Source organism: Hermetia illucens, chromosome 2 (assembly GCF_905115235.1).
Source record: "Hermetia illucens chromosome 2, iHerIll2.2.curated.20191125, whole genome shotgun sequence".
In the NCBI taxonomy this organism is placed as follows: domain Eukaryota; kingdom Metazoa; phylum Arthropoda; class Insecta; order Diptera; family Stratiomyidae; genus Hermetia; species Hermetia illucens.
This window is the reverse complement of record NC_051850.1, coordinates 129,272,144-129,286,090: the sequence shown is the minus strand read 5'-3', so window position 1 is coordinate 129,286,090 and position 13,947 is coordinate 129,272,144. Positions and strand designations below refer to the sequence as shown.

General features: G+C 41.6%; 1 protein-coding gene across 3 annotated transcripts in view; it reads left to right on the top strand.

Moving 5' to 3' along the window:
* Positions 1-13,947, top strand: part of LOC119647812 (fibrillin-3) — a 369,488-nt gene that overhangs the window by 288,064 nt on the left and 67,477 nt on the right. The window lies entirely within an intron of this gene.

Here is a 13,947-nt window from a genome sequence, read left to right as displayed (position 1 = left end):
TGCGTAGCTTCATTGTGATTCTCTCTGGTTTCTGGTTTTATTACGAGTTTCTCCGTGAAATTCAAATGAATATGGTCTCCTCGGTTGAACTGTTCTGCATTCATTGGTGATATGAAATGCAGTCAAAGTGCCTCCACTCTGGTGAACGTCAGTAAATTGATCCGAAGTGATACATTTATATAATTTTATTAAAGGTAGTCTGCCACATCTTTTTGATTAAAAGCTAAGAGGTAAGGAGAAATGCCATCAAGCAGAAATATTTCGCTGGGTTTGGTTTGCTTTTAATATTTCCATTTTTAACCTCTGCAAATAAAGTCGCCCCCAATATGTCGGACAAACTTCCACGCATTGCGGTGCATATGTGGGTAGGGTGGGTAACCAAGGTTCGAATCCCGATGTCGCCTTTCCTCAATACTATCAGCTTATTATTTGCACAGTATTCATTATAAAGGTAATGAAACTGAAACACGGTTTCGTCGATAATGAATTAAAAGTAATGAACAAAAAGATAATTTAATGAATTTCCATATTCCACGCCCAAGTAAACAGGAGGTGGAATCTGAATGACACTTTTTAAATTAAATTTCAATGAAACTCATCAAATTACTGAAAGATTGAAAAGGGGTAAACCCATATTTTGGATGATATCGTATCTGATATTAAAATAATGTTAATTTAGTAAATTAAATTAATTAAGAAGGAACATTTCTTGGTAAAATATTCTAATTTCCAAATAAATATGAAAGACGGTGATCTTAGCATTTTCTCCTCACAGACTTATAATATTTGATTCAAAATTCAAAGAGATGCATGCTGAAGGCATAATTATCTTCATCCTAAAAGAACAAATAAAACACTTACTGCGTATGTAAATGGTAATATTAAATTTGATGCATACATAGATATGTGAACTTTTGCGTATGGAGTAAGGGAAAAATATTGATGCGTATATTGGACAGACAGACTTCAGAAGCGAAAGACCGGAGAATAAAAGTTATCGGAGGGGATTCTAATGCGTGGGCGTTAGAATGAGGAACCTTATTGATGAATGTAATAAGCCGCGGTCTTTTGAAGGCCTTCGCGACGATAGACACCATATAGGTAAAAACATTCTGAAAAGAAGTGCCGGTTCGCACGTAGAATTGATTTTCACTGGTTCTTCCCTACCTCATGATTTGGCGGGGAAAATCGGTAAACAGCGAACTATAACGATCACCAGGTAATCGATTTCAACCTGAAAAAAGTCGGGAAACCGGAAGCTAGACGCTTCAGGTATGAAAGGTTTTGTGTATCTCTTTCATTAAGAAATTTGATTATGCATTTGTCCCATTAGTACGTAGCACGTAATATATATCCACTTTCAAGTAATATTGACTTTCAAAGTTTTGAATTTGCAAAGAAGCGACCTATTGTAACTTTGTTATTAACAGTGCGATTCTCGACAAGTTTGGTAGAATCATTACCTATCCTGTAACCTATTTCGTGATTCTAAAGTTATTGTAATGTACTATTATTAAGTTTATTTGAAATTATATCGGGGGGAATGGGTCCATTAAAGACATGATCATTTTCAATCCCCCGCACTCTCCACCTTTTCAACATATGTTAAAACTAAGACAGGCTTCGGCAAGTACTAATCGAGACCTTTCATTTGATACCCCACATGACTATATTTGATAAAAAAATTCGAGCGGTGATGGTTTTCCCAAAGGTCTTCTTCTATCTGTTCTCCCTTCGAGCACTGTTTTTGGCATCCGAGTGTCGTCCATACGTTGAACGTGGCTAGCCCATGCTAGCTTCTGAAGTTTAACTATTATAGACTTCACGAACCTCAAATATTTGATATTTGTGGTTGTGTCTGATTCGCCTTTGGTCATCCTCTAGCTTAGCTCCTATTATTCTCTTAGGACCTTCCTCTCGTAGATCAACTTCGTTCGTAAACGTTCGCACGTTTACGAAATTCTTCTTTCCTAACGTGGAAAATCACGCCATGATGTTTATATCGATTTATTAAGACCTATATATCAGCGTAACTTTTGTGTCCGCAGGCAAGTTTTGCAGGTTGCTCCAGTGTCCAGATTGACCAGAAAAGGTGCCACGCCATCTCCTTGATTTAATCCAATGAAGATGTGGGGGTATTATGAACTGTGACCTGCGATGTTGTGTGGGATATTGTCATTCTGGTAAGGCATATCAGTTTTGCTGGAATTACACAGTACATTCGGGTCAATACTGTCATATGCTTACTTGAAATATTCTATAGATGTCAATGTTGAATTCCCAGCATTTTTCTAGCACCTGTATGTCTTTTAGATCGACAACCTCCTTGATCTTCAACGAGTGTCTTATCGGCATACAGTCTAATTTTTTTCTGTAGTATCTTCGTGAAAGTTTTATAGGACACAGAAAATATTCATGTGCCACATAGTTTTCATATGCCAATTTGTCACTTTGTGCTGTGTTGTTTTGTGCAAAATAAAACCTTATGATTAAGGTTTCGTGCAAAACATTAGCTTCCCATCTATGTCTCCATTGCGCTTCTGCTGCTTTTAGCTGCTGGTGAATCCTTTTCGCCATTGCAACTACCTTGTCCCATGCTGTATTTGATTGCAACATGTACCTTATTAGAATTTCCACCGTTAAACGGGTATTTAGCTATGTTTCAAACTTTCTCTTTGAGCTTTTAAATCTTGCGCAGGCGAAGAAAGCGTGTTCTGCATTTTCGGCTGCACCTTCACACCTAGGACAATCGGGCGGTTCACCTAGACTAAACCTATAGAGGTAGTTCCTGTATCCACTGTGTCGGACTAAGAACTGAGTCAGATCGTAACTCGTTCCACCGTGCCTGTGTGTCCGCCAGCCATTCTCCGCCCGGTCCCATGCTGTTTGCCATGCAGACAATGACCGCATGCGCTCACTTTGGTTGTTAAGTTCGCTTCGTGATTCTCGTACAGACAACTTGCCTCATCTGTTAGAATATCCACCGGTATCATCCCCGCAATCACGCATGCTGCCTCATAAGATGTTGTTCGGTAGGCGCAACATGTTCGCAGAGCACTTCGTCGATATTCAGCTTGAACCTGTCTACGATTTTCTCCGATTTTTATCGCCGACGCTCGCACTGGTGCCGTTTATAAAAGAACAGAGCTAACGACTCGCGATAAATGTAATCGTGGACTGTGTTTCGGGCCGCCTACATTTAGAAATATCCTTGCCAGTGTTGAGCTGATACCCGCTGCTTTCGGTCCAGTAAGCTTTAAGTGGTGTTTAAAGCTCAGCATGGAATCAAATGCTACTCACGGGTATTTCAGCCATGGCTGAGAGCTGACAACATGCGTCCCAATGAAAATTTTAACACTTTTCTGTTTCTGCTGATTTGTACAGAGTACCAACTCCGTCTGTGTTCGGCAAGCTCCGACCTCTGGTCTTTAAGCGGCTGTTGGTTACCTGCCAATACAAGTTTTGTATTTTCCACTTCGCGGCGAAGGACCCTTCTTTTAGGCAGTCTTTAAATACCCGTGTAAACATGCTTGGCCTTTTTGGGGATGCGATCAATGCCGGGGGCTGGGTATCCCCGAACCTTTTCACTGCGTCCAAGACTTTGTCTGTGGTTGCTGGAGGGATATCTTCCACGCTCATTGGTATCAATGCGAAGTTTGTTTCTGAATGTTGGGGGAACAATGTCAAAACTATCTCCCACAATAATCTAGGGTACATAATAGGAGGGGACCTTTTGCCTTTTATTGCCTATATAACCGGCTTGTACGCTCCTCCCTATCGGAGTCTCTCTCATCACAGATCCGCTTGCAGCAATAATTTGTGCACGATGGCCCACTGGAAACCTGTGCGTGCCTGTATATATTCGAGGTATCTTTGTTCATACTCTGGCGTGTTTCTTCAGCGTTGACTCTGCCTTCTGGCCTTCAAGCATTCCGTACGACACTTTGCTATTTCAGCGTTCCACCAGTAGTTAGGGTTGCGCTTCCGAGAGTGTACACGTCTTGGCATGGAAGCGGTACATGCTCGGTATATCTATTGGGATAGCTGCGATACTTTTTCTATGGCCGTTCTAGTAAACTCGCTGTTCCACTCCAATATCTCCAGAAATGTATCCCCATCAAATGCTCTTGATGACTAACCTGTTTCTAGTTTCTTCAGGTGAGGATTTGTTGTTCTGGGTCCCTTATCAACAGTAATATATATCGCCTGGTGGTGGCTATGCGTGTATTCTTTGCTAACATGCCATGTAGATGCTTGACCAGCGAATCACTGACGAAAGTAAGATCTACAACGGAGCCTAGCTCCATTATAAGCGATGTAAAGAAACTGGTTTCCGTGTAGTAAAGAAATATTTACTAAAATATCACTGGTACTGAACAATTACCATAGAATATTAGTATAACTTAAAAAATTGTAATCGTAAACATATAAATGAATATGAGAAATGACAGAAAAAAAAAATTAATAACGCTCTCCACGCCTAAAAGTGTTTACGCTTTCGATGTTAGCCAGGGTGATGTTTAGGTGTTTTTCGGCTTCCCCACTCCATTGTCCAAGCGCCAGCAATAATTTTGGGGTTGCGATCTTGGACGTCTCCCGTCAGTCTATCTAGGATGTTGCAATACTCCGGTATTGTCATACTTGGGGCGGCATAATAGCTGTAAATGTAGAGGTCATCGATCTTAACCCGTAGAAAATCGTGTTCGCCATGCTTCATTGCCTGCTGCAAGGGTCGATTACCGCAAGCCCACATCGCAGCCTTTCCACTTATGTCTGACGCCGAGAAGGAGACTTTTCCATTGTTCGCAGACAATAGCATTATCAATTTCACCTTCATATACTTTTTGCGCTGGCAGGTCTTGATTCTGATTTACGTAGGGTACTTAAAGTGATCCTGTTGGCTGGACACCTGGTACAACCCGTTATGTGGTTGCAGCGAGGCAGCGAGGGTTTTTATTGTAGTCCTTGGCCAAATGATTTTCCTCTCCACATCTTTGAAACAGTTTAGATATATCAGTGGTGCTAGTGCAATCTTTCGCCATATGTCCGAATTCGAGGCATTTAAAAAACTTTTTCAGTGGAATTTGCTCGCGTAGCCTGCACACGACCCAAACGATGCAGATTTTACCCGCAGATAGTGATAATTAGAGTTGCTGTCTGCGTTCCACCGTACGCTCTCCATAGGCTCTTGATGTCCGTTTCCTTCATGTCCTTCAGTTTCAATTGATGTTTGAGCGCTGCACAAATTTCTTGCTTGGTAGTGACCTTGTCAAAATCTTTGCACTCTATGTAACCATTGGCCGACTTACGCGGACGGTCACTTGCGGGCCGAGTGAAGTCTCGATATTCCTTTGTAGATCATCGTGATCCTTCTTTTCCTTCGATAGTTCGAACTACAATCCTCCCTTTTGTGTTCGCCTAATTCGCGTTACATTCTGGCTAAGCAACTTCAGAGTACAATCTGCCTTAGCCCTTCGTAAAATATCAGCATAGGATATACCCTTTCTTCCAGTTATTATCAGCGCTGGTGTTAGTGATGTTGTGGCATGATGCCCGGGTTATTTCCTTTTTCCTGGTGTCAGTTTCTTCTGTTGGTTCTTCTGTGACATTTGCTACACTGGAAGCGGAGTTCTTTCTTTAGTTTGACTCTGTCTGTCTGTCAAACGCATTTTTCTGGGAAACGGTTATAACGATTGACACCAAATTAGGTGGAAAGGTGGGAGTTGTGAACACTCATGCATATAGTGAGTTACACCTATCTATGTCGAATTTAAACTTGATTCTTACCAAATATAGTCATGTGGGGCATCAGACGAAAGGTCTCAGTTATTACTTTCCGTTCCCGGTCTTAGCTTTGACACTTGTTGGAGAGATGGGGAATGCGGGAGTTCCAAAGTGATCATTTCTTTCACAGACCCATTCTTAGAAACTAACCACCCAAAAAAATCAGAAAAAAACAAGAGGCTGCCACTATATGGTGTCTAGGCTCCGAAATACGCTCCATATATCTCCGAAATACGCTCCATACCGATATCTGTTCAAATTAAGTTATTAATAGTATAGTACTATATCTTTAGTAATTGTCTGTAAGACCCCCCCTTAAGTTTATTTTAGAACTCGGACAATATAGGCTACAATATAAAGCATGATCTTACCGAGTTTGGAGAAAATTGCACTAGTAGATCAAAGTTGTTGCTCCTATGCAAATTCAAGAATTGATGTCAACATCAAGTGGATATTCTTACATAGTATATGCTTATATTACGTGCTAGGTACTAATGGGTCAAATGTCCACTCAAATGTTTTTTGAAAAGAAATACACGAAACCTTCCATATCTGAAGTTTCAAGCTTTCGGTTTCCCGACTTGTTTATTTTTTACATTTGGTAGCTAAGCTCAGAGCATTTTCGTTTTTCCGCTTCTTAGGTCATACCAGGTGTCATCCGTGGGCTTTCTAGTGAAAGTTTGAAGAATATGAACTAATCGTTCTTCCGCTCTGTACCTTTCTGCTATTCAATCGTTTTTCAGGTTTGTAACCTCGAGTTTATGTTTTTTACCATGTAGCGGCCGGAGTCGCAGTTTGCTCCTCGATATGTTGCCATGTCGAGCATGTTAACTGACCATCTTTTGGTGATGAGAATTCATTTGCGCGTGGAATCGATCTTGGCCAATGCTGTTTATCCTGTTTTTGTACGTGTTGTTTGATTTTTTTGGTGATGTCAAAAAGTCCATCGGTTCGAACCCTTAATCTGGAAAACCAGGTCAATTGCCTTACACCCCTTTGACGAAAAGTCTGATCAAGTAGGTCTGATCAAGTGGAGTAATGGTTCCACTTCTATCTTGTTTTCTTAATTTCGTCGATCAGGAGTTTTATTGAGGATAGTAGAATACATTAAGCATAATTGCTATCGAAAAAGTGAATTGATGGGGAGGAGCTGAAGGACCGTACCTACTAAGAAGCTCAAAGAAGCTTGAAATTAGCAATACAGTGGAGTAAGAATGACTGCTTCAAATAACCCCACTTAGAGGTGGATACAAATCGCGCCTCATTTTCTCTTGAAAATTTTTCCACGTTTATTTCTCCTCCTGAAAATTGTTCAAGGCTTATTTTCTCAGGAGTACAGGTGCATTATAGTCTGCAGAGATTTTTGTACGTGGTAGTTAAACACCAAGTAAAAATAATAATTACACCAAATGGTTCATCAACTTGTGCTCAAGGTGTGGTGCATCGAATCAATGCCTGACGACTGGCAAAGAGGCATTATCTATCTCATACATTAAAAGGGAGATATTACACAGTTCAGCAATTATAGAGGAATCACGTTGCTGAGTACCATCTATAAGATATACTCCACTTTCTTGCTAGGCCGGATAGCCTCATACGCCCAGAACATCATTGGCCCATACCAAAGAGGCTTCACTCCAGGCAAATCAGCAACAGATCAGATTTCTCTCTGCGGCAATCGATGGAAAAACTGTTGGAATATGGACAACAGTTGCACCATCTATTCATCGACTTTAAAGCCGCCTATGATAGCATAGCCAAAACTGTACACGGCCTATGCTGACGATATCGACATCATGGGAAGAACGACCCGAGACGTACAAACTGCTTTCATCCAGATCGAGCAGGCGGAAATCGGGGCGAGATCTTGGACTGCACATCAATGAAGAAAAAACAAAGTATATAGTGGCAACGTCAGCATCGAAAACCAACTAAATAACAGCATAAAACCGCACTGGTCAAACAGGAAGAATAAGGATAGGAGAATACAACTTTTAGATCGTTGACAATTTTTCCTATCTAGAGTCGAAAATCACAACCGATAACAGTTACAATGAGGAAATCCGCGCACGGTTGTTGTCGCCCAACATAGCCTATTTCAGCTTTCAAAAACTGTTCTTCGCGAAACGTCTCACCATAGGGTCAAAGCTCTTACTGTACAAGACACTGATCTTGCCAGTCCTCATGTATTCCTCGGAGACTTGGGTTCTTAGCAAGAAGAATTGGGAACTTTTGGCCACGTTTGAGAGAAGAATCCTCCGAAGAATTTTTGGCATCCTACATGAGGATGGACGATTCCGTAGCCTACATAACGACGAAATCTGTGAGCCATACCATGGCCGTCGGTTGTGGATAAAATCCGGCTCAATAGGTTACGGTGGGCGGGTCACTTAATCCGTATGGATGAAGATGATCCCACCAGAAAAGTCTATAAGGGCAACATCTATGGTAGAAAAAGAAGACGAGGCAGACCCTGCCTAAGATGGAACGATGACGTAGGCCAGGACCCCAGACAGCTTTTAGGGATATCGAATTGGTGGACCTTGGCGCGAAACTGGGATATCTGGAGTTCCTTATTAAGGCAGGCCTAGACCGGATACCGGTTGTTGCGCCGTTGATGATGATGACAAAAAGTGATAGAAATTCTTAAGACGTCCAACAGGGTGGTGGATGGCAAGGCACCAGGCCTTAACGGTACCGCCAACATGTTTCGTGAACCATCCTATTGCAAACCTATTTTGTATAATCAAGGAAATTGTTTTTAGATCAACTATCGATGTCATTAGTTATGGTTATTGGCTTCATTGCCAATGCAAAAAGTGCACTGTTATAAAGAAGTGTCTTAAAAATGTGGGCCTGGCAGTTGCGGAAGGCAAAAAAGAGGCGGTGTTTATCACGAAGTGTTGTAACGAAATTACTGTCTGTATTAGAGTGTGAATGATATAAATGATTGATGAACAGTTGTAACATGCTCGCGATGAAAAATATCAGGGGCTTGCGCTGCACTCGTTGGTTACTACTGCGGTAATTGTGGTATACGGCCCCACACAGTGCTGGTTTGGCGAACTGTACTGCATACCGCATAAAATACCAAAAAGAATTTATAGGAAGACCACCTTGAAAGCGTGCTGTAGCTTCCACTATCCCAGACGATGTGCCATATGCAGCAGCAGGAATGATGCTGATTGAATTTCAACTTATGATGTGAAGAAAATTTATGATGGGCCAGGATTTTTCTGATGTGAAAATGGCGAAAGGAGGAAAGGTTGGGCAGGTAACAACAACGAAGGGAATGGGCCGAAATGAGCTGAAAGACCCACAAATTGACTTCCATTTTCAGTACCTTGACACATAGAAACCACGGGAAGATAACAGGTGTAGCAAATACGGCAACAAGCTCACCTAAATGTTCCAGTTCTAATTTCCTTTCATAGTCCTGGATTCATTGAATGAAGAAAGAATCTAACAGATACATTACACGGACGCCGTCTGTTGCCTGTCATGTCTAGGCCAGAACACTTTAGTGAGTAAAAACCACACACCTAGACGACATTGTAAAAACAGTGTAAAATACAAAATCCGTCAAAAAAAAAGTCCTCGCTATGCATCTGGTAAGATAAGGAACGTATAGTGTCTCCCGACAAGCGATAATTTCTAAAAAAACGAATAGGTATTAACAGACACGTGGTTATACTCCATGGCAACGCTTCCCGTGTTGTAAAGCATGAGCTGGGCTGGGACCTTTGATAAAGCTCCACGTTATAACAGCATAGTCATGGACATAGTCTCTTCTATTAACTTCGTGTTTCGTTTTTAGAATTCGTTTGACAGGCGCTAGGTCGTACCAAACTGTTGCTCCTATTAAAATAAGTATAAACAAGTAGGACATGACTTATAGGATGTTCACACAACCCTAAAATCTGTTCACGCTGGCCTTCTTTCTGCTGTTAGAAAACTTTCAGATCCGCAATACAGATTTTAACCTGTTAAAACCGCCTCTTTTCACCCAGTATCCCTGCGCAAGGGTCATCATACATTACGCCACAAGGCAGGCAGGAGCACTAAAATTCAACTTCTCTACAATATTGCCCAGTCGCTTTTGCGGAGCCAGTAACAGCACCATAAACTTCAATCCACTTATGGGATTGCATCCTTTCTCAATACCTTCTTTGTTCTTTGTTCTCTGAGGCAGTGTTTGCCAGATGGTCAAAGTCGATGAAGGCTCCAAAAGGCCATGTTTACCAGCGTGTTACTTCACTGTGGACGGCGTTATTCCGACCATCACGTACTCTATCTTTTTCGACGTTGTCCTGATAGCGCTTACAACTCTTAAGACAATCTGTGAGTTGGCGTCTCTATTCCATCCAGGCAGGGACCGTATATAAGAACATTGAAATGACGACTTAGATTGCCACAGCCTTATGTTTTGGAACTTCCAAACCCCTTGTCTTCAACTATTCTTTGACAATTTGGACAGATTCTTCGGCTAGTTTTTTTCTTAAATTACAATCATAATACCGCCTCACATACCATAACGAATGTAATAAAGGGAAGTTTCAGGCGAGGCACGTCCCCAGCACATATAGTACTCCATAATAATGCCTCTACGATAAATCCCTGCGGCATTTCTGCGCTTATTCTTTAGTTCTCAATGCCTTCAATTGTATCGTCTTACCTATATAGTTCCCTCTCAGATAAGTATTTTCATACAATTCTCATGAGATAGGACATTAGGTTTATTTTGTCCAGTACTTCCATTATTTGATCCCAGGTACCTGAAATGGAGGCGTCTTTCACATCAAAGGTGACTGCCTCTATAACTATTGGCACTACTATTCCTTTGTGCTTCTTTGATGATAGCTTTGGTATGGTTCGCAAATAGTCGTTTTCTTAAGAAGGCATTAAAGCCTTTACGATATGCATTTGGTATCTTTTCGATCGCATCTTTCACTGCTACGTTGGGAATTTTATGCAAATCTGTAATCCCTTACAAGCGGTACATCCTGTCTTAGAGCCCTTGCCTTGAGGAAGTAGAATATTTACTAATTTCCGCCACAATACTACACAGCAAATTTTTATTGTACCATATCTGCTTGGAACCAAGGATCGGTTTGACCTCATTACATAGATACCTGTAGCAGTTGCATTTTATCGCCTTTATAGCTTTCTCAGCTTTCTCCTCAAGGCGTTATATGTCCGAGGTTGTCTTTGAAGGGCTGCTGTATCGTCGCTGATGGCGTTCTACCTCCAGAACTTAGTTCTCTATTTCGTTCCACCAGTAGGGGCTCAATATACTTATTACCTCCCGGTTGAACCATATAACCATGATCTGATCTGCTTGAGTTTTCTAGCATATATAACTACATTTTCTCCGGAGTCTCTGTAAGATTTCAGTACTCACTTAGGATGTGCGCAAGGACTTGCTCATGATAGGTTTTTGGGTTCTTTTGTATTTTTTTGGCTTTACCAAGTTGTCTTCTCTGCACATTCCATTTTTTTGTTCAGCTTTGTAGAGACTCGCCTGGTGATCATTGCCCGTATAGTCTTAGCTACCGTGCCGGTATACAGGTAAGGATGTTACTAATAAAAGTTACGTCCACTACTGAGCTCAGTCTTCGCCTGTGATAGGTGCCCAATTTACAAGTAGAATGTTTGGCCTGACTGAGCGCATCCAGCAACATTTATTCTCTGCGATTTGCTACTTTACTGCCCCACTTAACGAATGAGTAATGAAATCGCGAGCAATAATAATTTGTATTTGATTCCTGCTATCAATTGCTCCAACATTACCACACAACATACTCCCTTATCTAGCTATTTTGGGACATCTAAAAACAGCGATGCCCTCTCCTTTTGCTTTTCGAACCTTTTCATAGTTTCTTGAAATTCTCAAAAACGATACTTTCCACAAAATTAGACAGTAGCCTTACCGGTTTTATCTGCAAGCCAGACAGAGTTATTAGTGCCTTGTGCCTATATGTTGCTTTGCGGGCATATCACTTGATAGCTGTCTCTCTTACCAAAATATTTCCAATCCGCCCTAGTACGTCCTCTTTTGGAGCTCCGCAGGATATCTCCGTAGGAAAAAGAACCTATCGGAATAGCGCGTAGCCAACTCCTTGCTGATGACTATTCATTCGTTGTCTTCCTTACTTTGGTCCGAAACACCAGAGAAACGACGTGGGAAACTTTTGTACCCCCTATCAGTATTGCTTCGACAATTTTTGGGAAAATGACCTAATTTTTAATACAGCATCGGTTTACGCTTACTTTCGACAGACTTTCCAGAGTAGAACCGTGTTGTAGGGATACAAAAATTATGTCCAGCGTCCACGATATCATTTCAGTGGACTCCAGAGTATCCAGCCCAGTATCTTGCTGGAAGCCTGGTTTAATTTCGAGAGGGCGAGAGGTGTACGGACATTACAAAACCAATTTGTGAACTCAGCTGAAGGTCGTAATGGCTGAGGCGTGGATAACATTTCACTAACGTATGGCATATGCTATTTCTTTGAGCTGCCTTTTATGGAAAGCAGCGTATACTTTGCCTTACCTGTCGCTAGCAAATTAAATATTCGTCGCAAATGCCGCTTTTTTTCAAAACCTATCTAATTTTGAAGTTGACAGTGAACACACGCATGCACGTGTGCTTGGCTGGCAAGGTGTATTGAATGAATATTTCCTGCTTCCGAATCGTAACGATCATCCTCTTCTTCATTCTTTAGGATTACCGCATAAGTGAAAGTAGTAGCTTTGTGGAAATTGCAAGAGCTGCAATGAACTCTTCTATTTAGAGGAGCAGTCCATATCCGCATGTTACGGTGACGGTTAAGAGCTGTGGTGAAGTGCTTCTTGCACCTTTTGCGTGGGTCATTATCGTCAATGAGGGGTAGAGCTTTTACGTTTGAAAGGTTTGCGACCACCTTCAAATTCGTTCACGATGCAGAACAAATTATTGTGGTCTTCGGCAGTTTCTGCTTTCTTGACTTCGGCAACAATACATTCGTTTTGTGACGGTGCACACCACTCCGAACTTCCCGAGATTTCGCACTGTAATTCGAGTGCGCCAGCGAGTAAAGCCAAACGATAGCTAAAACAATCCTGGAACTCATCGATGAACGCTTCGTAGCCTTATCAACACAGATCAGGATGGTTTCCACTCTGGATTCTTCTACACTGACCACCTCGACATTGATGTGGATCAGTTGGGAACAGTAACATACGTGCAGTTCAAAATTATGTTCCACCTGCTTAATCGGTTTCGATAAAGCTTTCAACATCGTGTACGAATAGTGTATCTGGAGTACTTTACGCAAGAGGGGTACTTGTAGCTATTATTAGAGCAATCAGGACGTGGAGAACTTCAATGGATCATGACATCTTTCTTCAAACACCGCGACTATGCTGATCACAACTGTTTGCACTCCCATGGAGACATGAATGTTGGGCAAATGGCACTGTATTTAGACTGAAGACGAATTTCACTAAAACCAAGGTTCTGTAGGTTAGCTAATGGGCAATCACATTGTTCCTATCTGCATTAAGGGCAGAATATCAAAGTGTTGATTAAAATGCATATTTGACAAGCGTCCCTTCTGCCAACGGCGGCACCGAACTAAATTTTCTTCAACGTATAATTAGCCCTAGATCCGCCTTTGCTGCTATTTGCAAAATCTGTTATCGGAACTAAGTGACCACCACTGTTACTCAAAAGCTGCAGGGCTCCTTTAACACTTGTCTGCGCTATGCCATAGGGGTGCTCTTGCCTGATATATTTGCAACTAAAGAACTCCATGGGGCATCAGACCAGTAATCCGTGGATATGTTAATAAGAAGGTGGAAGTGGCAGTGGGTTGGTCATTAAAGAAAAGTGGCTGGCTACACCATGCAATTGAATCCACTATTTCATAGCTGTCGACGAATGGTTCGAGCTAGGAAGACATGTTGCAGAACTGCGCCTCGGGAAGCCGTGAAGGGAGTCAAAACACATTTAAGCAAATCGTCAGCAGCACTATGACCTATCAAGGGATAAATGGTAACCATATGAGGAATGAAATTTCCCCTAGAGGTACCTAGATCCTACTTGACAGTTTGAACTATTGCGACTTACCTTCACTCCTTCTCACTTGGACTTGTGTGCATCTTGCCTATTTTATGATATCT